The sequence below is a fragment of the Anolis sagrei genome, chromosome 10 (assembly GCF_037176765.1).
Source record: "Anolis sagrei isolate rAnoSag1 chromosome 10, rAnoSag1.mat, whole genome shotgun sequence".
Classification (NCBI taxonomy): Eukaryota; Metazoa; Chordata; class Lepidosauria; order Squamata; family Dactyloidae; genus Anolis; species Anolis sagrei.
Genome location: NC_090030.1, coordinates 34203351 through 34216408, shown reverse-complemented (window position 1 = coordinate 34216408; position 13058 = coordinate 34203351). Strand labels below are relative to the sequence as shown.

Below are 13058 nucleotides of genomic sequence, written 5' to 3'. Positions count from 1 at the left end.
GGGTGGAAGGGAATTGAGGGAGGAAGGGAGGGAAGAGAGAAGGAAGGAAAGACAAAAGGGAAGGAAGGAGGAAAAATAGAAGGAAGGGTGGAAGGGAATGGAGGGGGAGAGGGAGTAAAGAGTGAAGGAAGGAAAGACAAAAGGGAAGAGAGGGAGGGAGGGAGGAATATCTGATATGCTGGATGTATTTTCATTCACTGGACCAAATTCGGCACAAATACCCAATACGCCAAAGGAAGGAAGGGAGGGAGGGAGGGAGGAAGGACAGACGGAATTAAGGAAGGAAGGAGAAATGGAAGGAGGGAGGAAAGAGGGAAGGAAGGAAGGAAGGATGGGAGGAAGGAAGGAAGGGAAGAAGGAAGGGGGGATGGATGGATGAATGGAAAGGAAGGAAGGAAGGAGGGAAAAAGTGATAGGGAAGGAAGGAGGGAGGGAGGAAAGGAGGAAGGAAAGAGGGAAGGGGAGGGAGGGAGGGAGGAAGAGAAGAATAGAAGGAAGGAGAGGTGGAAAGGAATGGAGGAAACGGAGGGAGGAAAGAGAGAAGGAAGGAAAGACAAAAGATGTGGAAGGAAGAAGAATGAGAAAGAGGTAAGGAGGGAGGAAAGAGGGAAAGAAAGAAGGAAGGATGAAAGGATAGAAGGGAAGGAGGGAGGGAGAAAGAGGGAGGTAAGAAAAGAAGGGAAGGAGGAAGGAAAGAGAGAAGGGAAGGGAGTACTGTATTGTAGAGCTTGGCCTCATGTAAGCTGCCCCAAGTCCCCTTGGGGAGATGGTGGCGGGGTATAAATAAAATTTTATTATTTTGATTATGATTATTAAGTGTGGCAGACCTGAGGAGTCTATTTCACCCTGTATTGTACTGTATTGTAGAGCTTGGCCTCATGTAAGCCGGCCCGAGTCCCCTTGGGGAGATGGTAACGGGGTATAAAGTTTTATTATTTTGATTATGATTATTAAGTGTGGCAGACCTGAGGAGTCTGGTCCACCTGCTATGCTCTGCTCCATGAGAAGGAGAGAGATAGTGTATCTATTGAGAGTGGCTGATTTGCATGCAGAGGCAGCCTTAGGTAATTTTCAACGGTAAGCTAACAGTATTTTGGCGCCCCCCCCCCCCCCACCAATCATTGATATATATTTTCTGTTCGTCGTGGGAGTTCTGTGTGCCATATTTGGTTCAATGCCATCATTGGTGGAGTTCAGAATGCTCTTTGATTCTAGGTGAACTATACATCCCAGTAACTACACTTGCCGCACTTGCTCCCTTGCCTGGCCCGTTTTGGGTCCGGAGGTGTGCCTGAAGACCCCGGCGTGTGCACCAAAAGTCACCTCTTCTCCTGACTTTCTCCTCAGCCATTGGGACCAAGAGAGAGAGAGAGAGAGAGAGAGAGGTGGAGATGCCCACCTTTCCTGAAGGTAGGCACAAAAACAAAGGAGGGAGCGGAGGTGGGAGATACCTCCAGCCGGAGGGGCTCTCTCTCTCTCTCTCTCTTGGTCCCAATGGCTGAAGAGAAAGTCAGGAGAAGAGGCGACTTTTGGTGTGCACGCTGGGGTCTTCAGACACGCCTCCGGACCCAAAGCGGGCCAGGTGAGGTGGCTCCACCCCTTGGCTCACCTGCGGATTGGGGAGAGGAGAGGAGGCGGGTGGAGCACCAGAGGATCGGGAAAGGGAGCCGGTCATGGGGAAGGGATCGAATGCGGAGAACGATTGAGCACCGGCTCTGCTCGCGCACACAGTGGCCGGGTGGAGCAGGAATGAGAGGGGCTAGGCGAGGCTCAAGGGCCCGGCCCCTTTGGGAAGAGTATCACCCAGCAGCGAGGCAAGAAAGCCGAGGCTCCCCCCGGACTGCTAGGGCTGTTGTGAGCTGAGGGGGCGCTCCTCCTCAAGTGGCGGTCGAGGGGCATTTACAGAGGCGCTTCTGCGCCCCTGGCAAAAAAAAGTGTTCTGCGACCGCTTACTTCGCGTAATGGACGAGCCGCCCCTGTTTGCACGGGTGCAGTCTGGTCGCTTTGGCCTTCTTTCTCAAGGGAAGAGGAAGAAGTGTGCTTTTGGAGTCTTAGATTTTGTGCGATATGGAAAACAGAGATCTGGCTGTCTGGAAACAGTGTTTTCTTATGTCGGTATTAATTCTATGCAAGAATTTGCCCGTTTCTGCTGGGTCCAAATATGGACTCAATCTTGTTCAAAGCTGTGCTGTTAATGACGAACGTAATGAGAAGGTCTGGTTGCATCTGCTGGAAACACAGGCCACGTTTCCTCTTTGTGCCTGGCCGGCTGGGGACTCTTTTGTTGCCTTGCGAAGCCTTCAGCGAGAGCTCCAAGGAGATAATTAGGAATTGCAACACATTCAGAGAGAGTAACTCAAGACTATTTATAACAGGGTGTGTAACACTGATGACATTTGTTGGGGGAAACGTGTATGGACCAAATTGTAATTATTGAAAGGAGGCTGATCAAACTGCCAATGACTTCGTCCTCGTCTCTCCCTCGTTTTGTCTTGTTCGAAGCAGCGCCACGAACGATCCTTCTTGACGTAGCCGTGCATGGGCTGAAATCTAGGTCAAACTGTCTAAAGCATCTACCGCAAAGTTAGAATCCGTGCCTGTTCCTCCTTGCTCCATTTTCAATGATCTGTCAGTCACTGGAGCACGGAAACGACAGGCTTCATCTGGAAGATCCGCGACACTGTAATTTTAAGAAAGAGGGAGCCAGGAAGGCAACACTTCATGTTCAGGTGTTGAAAGCCATGGCTTGACATCACTCCAATTTATTTATGTTCATATGCTCGACCCGTCCTTCAAACTAGATCTATGGGCCCCTTCCATCCCTTTGTCGTCACATCAACCGTAGCAAGCTGAGTGGTGGTGGTAGTAGTCCTGACATGGTATACCTTGGAATTTGGTGGTCTCTTCTTCCTGTATGTTTTTCAACAGCCAGGAAGGAAGGAAGGAAGGAAGGAAGGAAGGGGAAAGAGAGAGAGGCAAGGAGGGAGAAAAGAGGGAATGAAGAAAGGATGAAAGGATGGAAGGTAAGGAGGGAGAGAGGGAGAAAGAGGGAGATAAGGAGAGAAGGAAGAAAAGAGAAAAGGGAAGGGAGGGAGGAAGAGAAGGATAGAAGGAAAGAAAGGTGGAAAGGAATGGAGGAAAGGGAGGGAGGAAAGAGAGAAGGAAGGGATGACAAAAGGGAAGGAAGGAAGGAAGGAAGGAAGGAAGGAAGGAAGGAAGGAAGGAAGGGGAAAGAGAGAGAGGCAAGGAGGGAGAAAAGAGGGAATGAAGAAAGGATGAAAGGGTGGAAGGTAAGGAGGGAGAGAGGGAGAAAGAGCGAAGTAAGGAAAGAAGGGAAGGAAGGAAAGAGGAAGGAAAGAGAAAAGGGAACGGAGGGAGGAAAAGAAGGATAGAAGGAAGAAAAGGTGGAAAGGAATGGAAGAAAGGGAGGGAGGAAAGAGAGAAGGATGGAATGACAAAAGGGAAGGAAGGAAGGAAGGAAGGAAGGAAGGAAGGAAGGGAGGGAGGGAGGGAGGAAGGAGAGAGATGGGGCAAGATGGGAGAAAAGAGGACTGAAGAAAGGATGAAAGGGTGGAAGGTAAGGAGGGAGAGAGGGAGAAAGAGGGAGATAAGGAGAGAAGGAAGAAAAGAGAAAGGGGAAGGGAGGGAGGAAGAGAAGGATAGAAGGAAAGAAAGGTGGAAAGGAATGGAGGAAAGGGAGGGAGGAGAGAAGGAAGGAATGACAAAAGGGAAGGAAGGAAGGAAGGAAGGAAGGAAGGAAGGAAGGAAGGAAGGAGGAAGGAAAGAGAAAAGGGAACGGAGGGAGGAAGAGAAGGATAGAAGGAAGAAAAGGTGGAAAGGAATGGAGGAAAGGGAGGGAGGAAAGAGAGAAGGAAGGAATGACAAAAGGGAAGGAAGGAAGGAAGGAAGGAAGGAAGGAAGGAAGGAAGGAAAGAGGAAAGGGAACGGAGGGAGGAAGAGAAGGATAGAAGGAAGAAAAGGTGGAAAGGAATGGAGGAAAGGGAGGGAGGAAAGAGAGAAGGAAGGAATGACAAAAGGGAAGGAAGGAAGGAAGGAAGGAAGGAAGGAAGGAAGGAAGGAAGGAAGGAGGAAGGAAGGAAGGAAAGAAAGAAAGAAAAGGGAACGGAGGGAGGAAGAGAAGGATAGAAGGAAGAAAAGGTGGAAAGGAATGGAGGAAAGGCAGGGAGGAAAGATAGAAGAAAGGAAAGACAAAAGGGAGGGAAGGAGGGAGGGAGGGGGGGAAGGATGGAGAAAGAGAGAGGGGCAAGGAGGAAGAAAGGAGGGAATGAAGCAAGGATGAAAGGGTGGAAGGTAAGGAGGGAGGGAGGGAGAAAGAGGGAGATAAGGAAAGAAGGGAAGGAAGGAGGAAGGAAAGAGAGAAGGGAAGATAGAATGGTGAGAGAGAAGAGGGCCTAAGAAAAGAGCCCAAGGGATCACATCCGGTCCCTGGTCCTGGGTTTGCTCATACCTGCTCTATAGCCAGTTTTGATGAAAAGGCACTGTTGGATGTCCAGACAATGTCCAAGGATGTCTGAAACATAATATGGGATTGAACATGTAACCTGTTTTCACTCTGGACTGTGTTCTGACCTACAAGAAGCATTGCCTGAATATCAAGCAAAAAGTGGGCGCTAGAAACAATATCATACGAAAGCTGACTGGCACAACCTGGGGATCACAACCAGACACAGTGAAGACATCTGCCCTTGTGCTGTGCTACTCTGCTGCTGAGTATGCATGCCCAGTGTGGAACACATCTCACCACACTAAAACAGTGGATGTGGCTCTTAATGAGACATGCCGCATTATCACGGGGTGTCTGGAGAAATTACACTGTTTAGCCGGTATTGCACCACCTGACATCCACCGGGAAGGAGCAGCCAATAGTGAAAGGACCAAGGCAGAGACATCTCCAGCTCATCCCGTTTGGGTATCAGCCAGCAAGTCAATGACTTAAATGAAGAAATAGTTTCCTAAGATCTACAGAGACACTCGCTGGAACACCTCAGCAAGCGAGAGTCCAAAAGTGGCAGACTCAAACCCAGAACCTCAATCAATGGCTGATACCAAATGAGAGACTCCCCCCTGGGCACACCGAAGACGGGGCGACTTGGAAGGCGCTCTGGCACCATACGTGCCCTAATTGCCATAGTTTTTGATTCATTAAAACCATCCTTGGCTCTCGTGTCTTGTCCCATCTCTTATGTTTATGTGGATGTTTATGAAGGAGTGTTTTCTTTATGGCTTCATTCCCAGCATCCTTTCTGGCTCTCCCTCCAGCAGACCCCCCCCCCCCCCAGCTCCTCTCCGAGTCAAGCCCAACATGTTTAAGTATTCTTATCAATAGGGTACACTACTTATTATATTCCCAAATTAGAAGCATGCTTAACATTCCGACAAAGCAGGAAATTTGTCATTTTCTGAACCACCCTTGGGGAAACAGCCGGCCACACGCACAGATATGTGAAATTCGTTGCATCAATTATGCCCGCGAACAAAGGCACAGATTCTGCAGATTTTGGCTCCAGGGTGCTTCGGAGCTAAATCCCTTTTTTTATCCCAAGATTGGCAATGGGATTTCGACTCTGAAAAATGGGAGGGAAATACTTCTTGACAGAGTGAAGTTGTGAAAGCACACTTGGTTGCTTAGATTGAGCAAAGTTGCCGGTTTTGACACACCGAGACATTCAAAAATGTGCCAACCCTCCACAAAACATCGTTTTGTCATTGGGAATGCCATGTTTTGTGCAAAGCTAGATTATTTTTCACATTTGTGAGTCAAGTGTGAACATGAACACACACGGAAACCAGAACAGGATCAACCAATTGATTGATTAAGATTGATTGCTTAACTGCAGTGACCTACCTGTTCAATGCTTCTAAACGAATCAAGTATACACACACACACAACACACATACAACACAACACACACAAAAGGACTAGCTGAAGGATCAGTAAGATACAAGCATCCAAATTCAAGTTCAATGTCTACCAAACCCTAACAGTATGAGGTTCTTGTGGGTTTTTTCGGGCTATAGGGCCATGTTCTAGAGGCATTTCTCCTGACGTTTCGCCTGCATCTATGGCAAGCATCCTCAGAGGTAGTGAGGTCTGTTGGAATTAGGACAATGGGTTTATATATCTGTGGAATGGCTGGGGTGGGGCAAGGAGCTCTTCCCTGCTGCAGTTAGGTGTGAATGTTTCGCTGATCACCTTCATTAGCATTTGAAGGTCTGCCTGAGCCTGGGAAAATCTGTTGCTGGGAGGTGTTAATCTGTGCCTGGTTGTTTCCTCTGCAGGAGTCTACCATTGTATACCATGCAGCTGTGGACAAGTCTACATAGGGACCACCAAACGCAGCATTGCCCAGACACGTATCAAGGAACATGAAAGGCACGGCAGACTCCTTCAACCAGAGAAGTCAGCCATAGCAGAGCACCTGATGAACCAGCCTGGACACAGCATATGATTTGAGAACACAGAAATGCTGGACCACTCTCACAACCACCATGTCAGACTACACAGAGAAGCCATTGAAATCCACAAGCATGTGGACAATTTCAACAGAAAGGAAGAGACCATGAAAATGAACAAAATCTGGCTACCAGTATTAAAAAACTCTAAAATTATAACAGCTAAACAACAGAGAGGAAAAAACCAGGCACAGATTAACACCTCCCAGCAACAGATTTTCCCAGGCTCAGGCAGGCCTTCAAATGCTAATGAAGGTGATCAGCGAAACATTCACACCTAACTGCAGCAGGGAAGAACGCCTTGCCCCACCCCAGCCATTCCACAGATATATAAACCCATTTTTCCTACTTCCAACAGACCTCACACCTCTGAGGATGCTTGCCATAGATGCAGGCGAAACGTCAGGAGAAATGCCTCTAGAACATGGCTCTTTAGCCCGAAAAAACCCACAAGAACCTAGTGATTCCAGCCATGAAAGCCTTCGACACCTACCAGTATTTACTGTTAGTCGTGGGAGTTGTGTGTCTATTAGTCATGAGAGTTCTGTGTGTCAAGTCTGGTTCAATTCCATTTTGGTGGAGTTCAGAATGCTCTGATTGTAGGTGAACTATACATCCCAGTAACTGCAACTCCCAAATGTCAAGGTCTATTTTCCCCAAACTTCACCCATGTTCATATTTGGACATATTGAATATTCGTGCCAAGTTTGATCCGGATCCATCATTGTTTCAGTCCACAGTGCTCTCTGGATGTAGGTGAACTACAACTCTAAAACCCAAGGTCAATGTCCACCAAACCCTTCCAGTATTTTCTGTTGGTCATGGGAGTTCTGTGTGCCAAGTTTGGTTCAATTCCATTTTTGGTGGAATTCAGAATGCTCTTTGATTGTAGATGAACTATACATCCCAGTAACTACAACTCGCATATGTCAAGGTCTATTTTCCCCCAAGAGCACCTCAAGTGCTTACTTTGCGTAATGGGTTGAGCCACCCCTGGTCCAGATCCATCATTGTTTCAGTCCACAGTGCTCTCTGGATGTAGGTGAACTACAACTCCAAAACTCAAGGTCAATGCCTACCAAACCCAGATCAGATCAAGTTTGCTCCAGATCAGAGGCGGCCCTAGGTAATTTTCAATGGTAAGCAAACAGTATTTTGCAGCCGCCCCCCCAAACCAATCACTGATATATATTTTCTGTTCATCGTGGGAGTTCTGTGTGCCATATTTGGTTCAATTCCATCATTGGTGGAATTCAGAATGCTCTTTAATTGTAGGTGAACTATACATCCCAGTTACTACAACTCACATATGTCAAGGTCTGTTTTCCCCCAAGAGTGCCTCAAATGCTTACTTTGCGTAATGGGTTGAGCCAGCCCTGGTCCAGATCCATCATTGTTTGAGTCCACAGTGCTCTCTGGATGTAGGTGAACTACAACTCCAAAACTGAAGATCAATGCACACCCCCACCCTCCAACCAATCACTGATATATATTTTCTGTTCATCATGAGAGTTCTGTGTACCATATTTGGTTCAATTCTATCATTGGTGAAGTTCAGAATGCTCTTTAATTGTAGGTGAACTATACATCCCAGTAACTACAACTCACATATGTCAAGATCTATTTTCCCCCAAGAGCACTTCAAGAGCGCCCCTGAACAAAACCAACTGTAATGAACTCATACCTTTTCCGTATGCTGCGGCCTGGAAGTCAGTGAGCTGGCCTCCATGTTGGGAAGGCAGCTCAGGATGGCAGACATGATGGTATAGGCAGAGAGGTAAGGGGAGGAGTGTCTGCGCCCTACACCATTGGAGAAATTACGCTGCTTAGCCGGTATTGCACCACCTGACATCCGCCAGGAAGTAGCAGCCAATAGTGAAAGGACCAAGGCAGAGACATCTCCAGCTCATCCCCTGTTTGGGTATCAGCCAGCACGTCAACGACTTAAATCAAGACATAGTTTTCTTAGAACTACAGAGACACTCGCTGGAACACCCCAGCAAGTGAGAGTCCAAAAGTGGCAGGCCCAAACCCAGCACCTCAATTCATGGGTGATACCAGATGAGAGACTCCCCCCTGGGCACTCAGAAGACTGGGCGACTTGGAAGGCGCTGAACAGACTGCGCTCTGGCACCACGAGATGCAGAGCCAATCTTAAGAAATGGGGCTACAGGGTGGAATCCTCGGCATGCGAGTGCGGAGAAGAACAAACCACTGACCACCTGCTGCAATGCACCCTGAGCCCTGCCACATGCACGATGGAGGACCTTCTTGCGGCAACCCCAGAGGCACTCCAAGGGGCCAGATACTGGTCAAAGGACATTTAACCAAATACCAAATTTACAAAATCTGTGTGGTTTTTTTTCTTTTCTTTTTTTCTTTTTCTTTTTAATCTCTGTGTTTGTTTTGCTCTGTTAGAATTGTAAAACAATGGTTGCTGATGACACGATAAATAAAAAGCCAACTCCTGATTGGTTCAGACCCCAAGGAGAGGAATTGAAGGAGAGTGTAAATAGGCTGTCATTTCTGACAGAAGAGGGAGAGAAGGATTTGATCTAGCAGAGAAAGGATTAGGATTTCAGACAGGGAGAAGAGAGTTTCTTCGTGAGCTAGGAATTAGACTGTTAGGGAATAATTAAAGAGCAAGTGCTTCTGTATAGCTTGACGAGGGCAGTCAAAGTGAAGGCTTGTTTAGTTGTATTAGGACAGAATACAAGTGGGTTTATTTCCCTAAAGTTCAGAGTAGGCCAGGGAAAACCTAGATACTCTGGAAGGCAGCCAGGGGCGGCTGGTCAAAGAAACGCAGTTACATATGACAGGATAGTGTGAGGAAAGTAGCTCATGTTAAGGAAAGGTTACTCCTTCGAAAGAAACCATTTGCTTAATAAGTTTGTGCTTCAGAAACAAACTACGCGTATGTACTAGGCCTGTCGGTTTTGTTTCGTTAATTCGTTATTTCATATTTAATTCGGTTTTTTTTGCATATCCGACGCGATATCAAAACATATTTTCAAACCCGGAAGGGTTTGAAAATATCGAAACAGCAGCCCCATTTTTTTTACGAGCTTCAGCTCGTCTCGTAAATGGAATGGCGGCTGCTGTGCTGACTTCAGTGCTGTGGTCATGTGCTGGTGCCTGGGAGCCAATCCGGCGCTCCCAAGCACCCCAGCAGTGAGTGCACCGTGGCAGGAGCCGATTGGATGGCGCGCGCGCGCTCACCCGCGCGCCATCCAATCGGCTCGGGCTCCTGCGCCCCCCTCCTCCTCCTCCTCCTCCCAGCTGTGTTGCAGGAAGTGCTAGGAGGAGGAGGAGGAGGAGGGTGCAGGAGCCCGAGCCGGATGGCGCGCGGGGCTAACAGCAGGAGCGGAGGCCGGTTGTAAAGGTGAGCGGAGCGCTGCGCGCGCCATCCGGCTCGGGCTCCTGCGCCCTCCTCCTCCTCCTCCTCCTAGCACTTCCTGCAACACAGCTGGGAGGAGGAGGAGGAGGAGGAGGAGGGCGCAGGAGCCCGAGCCGGATGGCGCGCTTGCGCGCGCTCCGCTCACCTTTACAACCGGCCTCCGCTCCTGCTGTTAGCCCCGCGCGCCATCCGGCTCGGGCTCCTGCGCCCTCCTCCTCCTCCTCCTCCTCCTCCTCCCAGCTGTGTTGCAGGAAGTGCTAGGAGGAGGAGGAGGAGGAGGAGGAGGAGGGCGCAGGAGCCCGAGCCGGATGGCGCGCAGCGCGCGCTACAACCGGCCTCCGCTCCTGCTGTTAGCCCCGCGCGCCATCCGGCTCGGGCTCCTGCGCCCTCCTCCTCCTCCTCCTACCAGCTGTGTTGCAGAAAGTGCTAGGAGGAGGAGGAGGAGGAGGAGGAGGAGGGCGCAGGAGCCCGAGCCGGATGGCGCGCGGGGCTAACAGCAGGAGCGGAGGCCGGTTGTAAAGGTGAGCGGAGCGCGCAGCGCTGCGCCATCCGGCTCGGGCTCCTGCGCCCTCCTCCTCCTCCTCCTCCTCCTCCTCCTAGCACTTCCTGCAACACAGCTGGGAGGAGGAGGAGGAGGAGGAGGAGGAGGGCGCAGGAGCCCGAGCCGGATGGCGCGGGAGGCCGGTTGTGTGAGTTTACTTTTCAGGGCTGTATGTATGACCAATCCAGAAGCATTCTCTCCTGACATTTTGCCCACATCTATGGCAGGCATCCTCAGAGGTCTGTTGGAAACTAGGCCTGTTTGATCAAGAAAAAATTTCGATATTTAAAATACTAGGCAAATGGAGTTTAAAAAATGTTTTGTAAATATTTACGAAATTTCGTAAATAACAAAACATTTTTTTGGAAAGTTTTGTAAATATTTTAAATATCGAAACAAAAAAACACCCCAATTCCAAAACGATTTTAGAAACAAATTTTTTCTTGATCAAACAGGCCTAGTATGTACCTCTCAGTAGTCAGTTGTTTGCTTCAAATACTTCAATAAACCGGTTCTCTAGTTTACTGTTAATCTGCCTCAGCCTTGTTTCATCATATAAGGTTAGATCCAGTAAGCCTCCACATCTCTACAATTCAGTGACACAAAAAGGGAGCCAAAAGGAAGAGCCGGTATATAGAGACATTTTACCTCAAGTATAACAACAAGACAATTCCTCAAACTGTAGTTTGGGGTGGTGGCAGCAAACCTACCATTACACGTTCACGTTATAACAACAACACTCGGGTTGAAGCGCTTTGGGTCTAACAGGAGGGATTAGAGACGGTGTGTTGTCTCTCCGGCCTGTAAGAATTCATGATCTTCATTACAGTGGTGGCAGAGGTGGGATTGAAAAGAAAGGTTCCCCCCTGTCATATGCAGAAGAGACCCTTATTTACTAGGGCTGGGCAGTTTCGTTCGTTAATTTCGTAATTTGTTATTAATTCGTATTTAAATTAGCTTACGATCCGATATTGAGCCATGCAGGAATAGTGTGAGGAGTAAATTAGATTCGAAACAATTTTTTCAATTTATTTCGTAATTATTTTGTCATTATTTCGAAATTATTTCGTTATTATTTCGTTATTATTTCGTAATTATTTTCGCATGTCTGGTGCAAGTTTTATAGTTGTTGTTTATTTTATCACACCAACTGTCAACAACAGAGGGAGAGGGAAGCTTCAGAAGTTCCCCCTGTCCCATTTGGAGGTGTTTTTAGCATATTGCGCAATCGCGTCTGCCATTAACGAATCGATTCGAAATTAACAAAATTTCGTAAATAACGAAACTTTGAAATCTCAAAATTTTGGAAGTATTTAGAATTTGGAAATGCTAGCGCTCCCTGGAAACGAATCGAGTTTAGAAACAAATTTTTCCGTGGTTACCCAGCCCTATTATTTACGTTATACCAACTATACCGCGAATGCTTACTTTGAGTAATGGTTTGAGCCGCCCCTGGTCCAGATCCGTCACTGTTTGATTCCACAGTGCTCTCTGGATGTAGGTGAACTACAACGCCAAAACTCAAGGTCAATGCCTTCCAAACCCTTCCAGTATTTTCTCTTAATACAGTTCCACAACATGAGGAACTGTATTAAGGGGTTGTGGCATTCGCAAGGTTGAGAAACACTGGATTATACTGTCAACATGCAAATAGACCTTTTCTAACAAGCAACTAATTGGGTCTCCATTGTAGAAACAAATACAATATTGAAACCCAGCAATGGATTATCAATGAACTCCTCTGCTGATGAACTGCCGTATGCATATTCTCTTTCCGGAGTAATTGTACGACATGCCTTCCATGCCAGTGCATTTCAAATGATTTGCTCTGGTTCATATTTAAAATAAATCCAGCGGTCTTGGGATTCTGGGTGCATTTTACCATGAACCATAATAATTTATGAGCAATTATAAGAGAGCATGTACACAGTCGCTAAGTAATTTGTCTCTCTGCTTGCTGTCATGTGAATAATCTTCACATTCTACATCTGCCTGTAATACTTTTTGTTAGCAACTGTCACCAGGAGCAATTTATAAACGTGGGATCGCGAGATAGATGAGTCCAGCTCCTTACTGCAAACCCGAGCTGAAATTCAACACAACTAAAAACTAGGGCTGGGCGGTTTCGTTTCGTTAATTCGTAATTCGTTAATAATTCGTTAATTTTTTCAATTACAAAACGATAACGAACCATTCTGGAGCAATTATTAAAAAAAACGAATTTTCAAAAACGTTTTGTAAATGCTTCGTATTTCGATATTGTATTTATTTATTTATTTATTTATTATTACACTTGTATACCGCTAATATCTCAGCCTAAGTCGGCGACTCATTGCGGTTTACAACATCTAAAAACAACAATATTCAATTTAAAAACATAAAAACACATATAAAATACAGAATTATTGGGCCACCAATAACAATCCAAATGCATCTCGTAACTGGAAACACAATCCAAAATTCGTCATCTGTAATTACCAATCCTTAATCGTCAAGATTCATTTCGTCGGATTATCCGAATGCTTGTTCAAACATCCATGTCTTTAGTTTTTTCCGAAACGCCATCAGCGAGGGGGCTGACCTTATCTCAATAGGGAGGGTGTTCCAAAGCCGAGGGGCCACCACAGAAAAGGCCCTGTCTCTCGT

The 13058-nt window shown here is 47.2% G+C and overlaps 1 protein-coding gene across 1 annotated transcript in view; it reads right to left on the bottom strand.

The window, feature by feature from the left end:
- IL1RAPL2 (interleukin 1 receptor accessory protein like 2) overlaps positions 1-13058 on the bottom strand; it is a 975615-nt gene that overhangs the window by 460557 nt on the left and 502000 nt on the right. The gene's annotated exons all lie outside the window — the stretch shown is intronic.